The sequence below is a fragment of the Arachis hypogaea genome, chromosome 19 (assembly GCF_003086295.3).
Source record: "Arachis hypogaea cultivar Tifrunner chromosome 19, arahy.Tifrunner.gnm2.J5K5, whole genome shotgun sequence".
Taxonomy (NCBI): Eukaryota; Viridiplantae; Streptophyta; class Magnoliopsida; order Fabales; family Fabaceae; genus Arachis; species Arachis hypogaea.
The window spans coordinates 157997827-158004395 of record NC_092054.1 but is presented as its reverse complement, the minus strand read 5'-3'; positions in this window follow the sequence as shown (position 1 = coordinate 158004395).

The following is a 6569-nucleotide window of genomic DNA, read 5'->3' as shown; positions in this document are numbered from 1 at the left end:
TGCTTTGTTGGTGTTGACTCCAACTTCTTAGTGGAGGTCGGATAGTAAGTGAAGGCCATCCTTTTGGATTGGGTCTCTTGTCTTGATTTGGGCCTGACTTATATTTTGGGTCAGGATATGAACAGTGTCCCTACTCGAGTCCGATATCTTAGCTATGAGTTGGATTCGAGTATTAATTGAACTCGGGGATGCTTAAGTCGATTTCTTCTTTCAAATCGGGAAACTAACGTGGTTCTTAGTCTTTGAAACCGACGTAATTTTGAATTTTCAAACGTCGCGTCTAATCAAACGTCGCGTCCGTTTAGCTTTTGCATTTACACGTGGGCGGGCGGTTACATTGGTAACAGCGTGTTCTTTTAATGACTGAACCGTTTTTATGATTATGCCCCTGGTGCATTATAAATGCCTTTCCATCTTCTTTCTTTCCTTTCTTTCATTTGCTTTCTGAGAACTATTTCGCTCCTTCACTCTTTTCCTTGCTCACAAGATCCTCAGGTTTTCTCTCTTCCATTGCAGTGTTTGTCTTTCTATCTTCTTCTTCACAAAAGGTTAGTTCTTTGTATCTCCTTTTTGCTTTTTTACCTGATATGCTGCATGTTTTGAGAGCGAGATTCTTTGGTGTGGCATTGTTACTGTTCGTAGTAGGAACATTTTTGGAATTTTGCATTTTCCCTTTTGCGAGGATCTCTTTTTCTATGACTGTTATTTGCTTTTGCCTTCTGTTTGAAAAGAACTTCTTCGTTATGGACTGGTTTTTTTATGACTTCTTTTTCTGCGCAATGTAGGTATTATCCTTTTCACGTACATTTTTTTTCTTTTTACGAAGTGTCTTCCCAAATTCCTGAGACCCTCTTGAGATGGGTAGATACTTCCGTCCTTTCTGAGAACCCTTTAGTGGATACCGTCTTCCTAACTAAACTCAGGAAGCACCATAGGGTCTGTAGCCTTATTGGTGACGAATCCAAATATGAGTTGGTAGCCCCTAATCCTGAGGACCGAGTTTGTTGTGGGATAAATGATGATACTGATCCCCACTTTATTTTTACGTATGAATGTCTTTTTACCCGTTTAGGGGTTACCTTGCCTTTTTCTGACTTTGAAGTGGAGGTTCTGTCCCACTGTAGGGTAGCTCCTTCCCAACTTCATCCCAATTCCTGGAATTTTCTGAAAATTTACCAGCTTGTCAGCCGAGAGTTTGACCTTCCGATCTTTTTAAAAATCTTTTTCTATCTTTTCCACTTGACTAAGCCTTTCAGTAAACAAAACAAACAACAATGGGTGTTTTTCTGAGCCATTCAAGGCTGGAAAGTTTTTTTCATCTTTGATGAATCCTTCCACGACTTTAAAAATTTATTTTTCAAAGTCCAAGCCGTTAAAGGCCATCACCCTTTCTTCTTGGATGAGAATAATGAGCCCCGGTTTCCTTTGTACTGGGTAGAAGCCTCTCCCGTAGAGAAATATAGCTTAGCATACTTGGATGGGGGTAGAGGAGGCTATTGTTGAGTTCTTTCGAGAGGCTTGGGGACGGACTCCAAACCTGGATACCAAGAAATTTCTTCTTGAATCTCCGAGTTCTGTCAGGGCTGAGCTAGGTAGTCCTTCATTTCTTGCTCTTATAGCCACATTTCACTTCTTCGACTTGTATTAATTTATTCCCGACTTGTGTGCTAATCAATTTTTCTTTTCTTTTCAGAAATGGTGAAAAAAGGGTAGAGAGCAGCTTGCTAGAAGGTACAAAAGGCGAAGAAGAATGCTCGCGCCCGAGCTGCTACACAGGAAGTCGGAGCTTCTACTACCCCTCCTCCTCATGGGTTTGGTCAGGGGACCTCTTTCTCTCGGCCTATTTTGGTGAATCCTATTCCTACTCCTCCTCCTCCTCCTCCTCCTCCTGCTTCCCTTGTTCCACCCTCCTCGGAACCTGAGAAGAAAAACCGTAAGACCATGGAAAGCGGCTCCTCTATTGTTAGGGACGCTGGTTTTGATGGCCCTAAGTTTACTAGGAAGCACATCCTTCCATACAGCCAGATTGCTATGGATGATGCTGCTATCCGAAATCATCTTAATATTTTGATCCAGGGGGAAATTTGAACTGCTGGGGGTCTGCATCTCCCTTCTTGATATATTTGACAAAACTCATTTGAGCACTACCCAAAATCTTTGGAGGATCTCCAAGCGAGGGTTGCCATGTATTAGGAGGAAGAGAGGAGGCTGTAGGAGGAGAATAATAAGCTAAAGGAAGAGCTATCCCAGGCCCAGGAGAGGGAGAGGAAGATGATGGGCCAGTGTGCCATGGCGGAGGATTTGAAGGAGAAGGCCGAACAGAATTACGTTCAATTTTTTACGGATAAAATTGAATTGAATGAGGAGCTGGACAAGCTTGGGGGGGATACTAGGACCTGGAGGAGTCTGTGGCGGATGGTACTGAGGTGTTGTTTGAGGTGCTGAAGGAACAAGTTCAGGTTCTGGCTCCCGACTTGGATCTGTCTCCTTTGCACCCTGACAAAGTTGTTGTTGATGGTGCCATTGTTTTTCCTCCTCGTCCTGCTGCAGATTATGTGCTGAAGATGGCGGGGCATCGTGTAATAGAATCCCCTCATCGTGAGGTTGATATGCCATATTCTTCGACTACTCCTGAGGTGATTCCAGCTCCTAATGCCGAAGAGATCCCTCCGACCCCTCTGACTTCCACGGCTGGAGTTCCGACCTCCTCTCTTGGTGATGATTCAAACCCCCTCATTGGTCTGAAGTAATTGAAGCTATTAAGGCCCGGCTTGTGGGTCCTTTGAACTCTTTTTATATTTGTTTGTTTATATTTTGCGTTTGTGGTTCCTGATATTTGATCCTTTTTTCATAGGGTCTTTTAACAACAATTTTTTTGTTTCTGGTCCTTTTGGATAGGGCCTTTAACAAAGTAACAATTCTTGTTTCCGTTGAATGATTTTAAGGTTCTTACAAATTTTTGTAAAAAATATTTGTTTCGATCTTTGGACAGAAAGCTTTAATTATGTGAAGCTTTTCCGGTTCTGGGAAAACCTTTTGCTAAGTAATCTTTTTCTTTGGCAAAGTCTTTATGAAAAAATTTTATAATAGATTCCCTAAGGAACTCTCGCATCTCTTTGTTTTCCATTACTTTGGCCTCGTACGTTCAATTTTTCTTTGCCTATTGGATCGTTTATATGACTTAAGTTATTCTTGTGATACATTTTACTCTACTCTGGCTTTTCAACTTGTAAGTCGTTTAGCTATATTGTGTCTGAATTTGTCATGATCGACTTTTATAACCTCTTTACATTGACTTGTACCTTGTCGCTTTATCTTGCCAACCATGTAAGTCGGTCAACATATTCTTGCGTTTTTTCGAGCTTAAGTCAGTGCATATCGTAGAAATGATGAATGGAAATTTTAGAGAGAAAGATAAGAGGAAAATATAAAGAGATATATTATTACTAAATCTAATATGGAATTTTAAGGATGCTTTTGCTACTAAGGGGTTGCAATTTCTACGCCCTAACCCTCGCTGTGATGCCTCGTTATAACTCCCTTCAGGAAAACCCTTTTTTTTTTTTCGGAAAAAACTATGAACTCGGGAAAAAGAGTACATCAGGGAGGGAGGTTCGCTTCTAGCTGTAATATCTCTTCATATTGTAGACGTGCCACGATCTGGAAAGCTCTGATCCCCCTAGGTCAGATACCTTATAGTATCCTTTTCCTAAGACCTCAATTATCTTGTAGGGTCCCTTCCAATTTGCGGCGAGCTTCCCTTCGCCCGACTTGTTTACGCCGATATCATTTCTGATCAGAACCAAGTCGTCTAAGGCGAAGCCTCTTCAAATGACCTTTTTGTTATATCTGTTCGTCATCCTTTGCTTCAACGCTGCTTCTCATATCTGGGCTTGTTCTCGGACTTCAAGGAGCAATTCAAGTTCTTTTTTGTGAGCTTGAACATTGCCGACCTCATCGTAAAATCTCACCATTGGACTTTGCTCGTTGATCTCTATAGGGATCACGGCTTCTATGCCATAGGCGAGTCGGAAGGGTATCTCTCCAGTAGTAGAATGAGGTGTAGTCCGGTAGGTCCACAATACTTGGGGGAGCTCTTCGACCCAAGCTCCCTTTACTTCTTGAAGTCTTTTCTTAAGCCCTGCTAATATAACTTTTTTAGCAGCTTCGGCTTCCCATTTGCTTGGGGGTGCTCGACCGAGGTGAACTAATGCTTGATCTTCATGTTAAATACTAAATTTCTGAATGTAAAGTCGGTAAATTGAGTACCATTATCTGAGGTGATAGAGTTGGGGACTCCAAACCGAGTAATGATATTCTTTTAAAGAAACTTTCAACTTCTTTGTACTGTGATGGTAGCTAAAGGCTCTGCTTCAATCCACTTTGTGAAATAGTCTACTCCTACTATGGGATATTTAACTTGTCCAGACGCCTGAGGAAAAGGCCCAAGTAGGTCCAGTCCCCATTTTGCAAAAGGCCATGGAGAAGTTATTCTAATTAACTCTTCTGGGGGAGAGACGTGGAAGTTAGCATGCATCTGGCATGGTTGACACTTCCTCACGAAGTTGGTGGCATCTTTTTGCAAAGTCGGCTAGAAGAATCCAGTTTGGATAACCTTTCTGGCTAAAGATCTTGCCCCGAAATGGTTGCCGCAGATGCCGTTATGTATTTCATCTAACACTTCTTCTGTCTTAGAAGTTGGGACGCATTTTAACAATGGTGTAGATATTCCTCTTCTGTAGAGGACGCTTTTCACCATTGTGTAATTCTGTGCCTCCCTCCGAATCTTCTTGGCCTCTTTTTGTTCCTCCGGTAATATGTCAAATTTTAAGTATTCGATCAGAGGAGTCATCCATATGAGGTCTAATATGGAAACCTCTAAGACGTCTAGCTTGGTTTATATCTTCGTGACTGAGGGTTCTTGTAGAGTTTATTGAATCAGACTTCTACTGTTTTCCCCTGGTTTGGTACTTGCTAACTTAGAGAGGGCGTCTGCTCTGCTGTTAAGCTCCCGAGTTATGTGTCTCACCTCGGTTTCAGGAAATCGCCCAAGATACTCCATAGTTTTTTCTAAGTACCTTTTCATATTTGGGTCTTTAGCCCGGTACTCTCCGTTAATCTGAGAAGTCACGACTTGAGAGTCGCTAAAGACGATTACTTTGGTTGCTCCGACTTCTTTAGCTAACTTCAGTCCAGCAATTAGGGCTTCATATTATGCTTGATTGTTGGAGGCTGGGAACTCAAATTTCAAGGAGACTTCTATTTGAGTTCCTTCCTGGCTAGTCAGTATTATGCATGCACCACTTCCGACTTTGTTGGAGGAACCATCCACATACAACTCCCAGGTTGTGGAGGTCTCCTCTTGATTTCCTGCGTATTTGGCCATGAAGTCGATGAGGCATTGGGCTTTGATGGCTGTCCGAGTTTCATACTTCAAGTTGAACTCGGGTAACTCTATAGCCCATTGAACCATTATGCCCGCAACATCTATTTTTTGAAGGATTTGCTTCATGGGCTGGTTCATTCGAACTTTTATGGTGTGAGATTGAAAATAAGGCCGAAGCCTTCTAGATGCTACTATCAAGGCGTTTGCAAACTTTTCAAGTTTTTGATACTTCAGCTCAGGGCCTTGTAAAACCTTGCTTGTAAAGTAGACAAGATGTTGTCCGACCTCATCTTCTCGTATTAACGTTGATGCTACGGCCTTCTCGGCGATAGCTAAGTATAATACAAGTTCTTTCCCTGTTTTTGGCCGGGTAAGAATGGGAGGTTGGCTTAAAAATCTTTTGAACTCCTGAAAAGCCTCTTCGCATTTAGGAGTCCATTCGAATTGGCACCATTTTCTCAGTAGAGAAAAAGCGGTAGGGATCTCAATGTTGATCCTACTAGAAACCTGGATAGAGCTGCAAGTCGGCCATTCAGCTGCTGGACCTCCTTTAAGCAGGTCGGGCTCTTCATTTCCAGGACTGCTTTACACTTGTCGGGGTTAGCTTCAATCCCTCTTTGTGTTAGTATGAATCTTAGAAATTTTCCAGCCTCCACTGCGAAGGTGCACTTATCGGGATTCAGTCTCATCTCGTGTGCTCTTATGGTGGCGAAGACTTTCGAGAGGTCGTCCTGGAGGCTGGCGTCATCCTTGGTTTTCACCAGCATATCATCTACATACACCTCCATCAAATCTCCCAAATGAGGTGCAAACACCTTATTCATCAGCCTTTGATGGGTGACCCTGCATTTTTTAATCCAAATGGCATGACCACGTAACAATAATTTGCTCTGGGCGCGATGAATGATGTCTTCTCGTGGTCTGGCTTGTACATCGAGATTTGATTGTACCCCGAGTATGCGTCCATGAATGACAAGTATTGATACCTTGATCTGGAGTCCACTAGGGTATCAAAATTTGGTAGAGGATATGGGTCTTTTGGATACGCTTTGTTAAGGTCCGTGTAGTCGACATACATCCTCCATTTGCCATTCTATTTCTTGACCAGCACCACGTTTGCCAGCCAGGCCGGATACTTGACTTCTCTGATAAAGCCTGCTTCCAGTAGGGTTTGTACTTACTC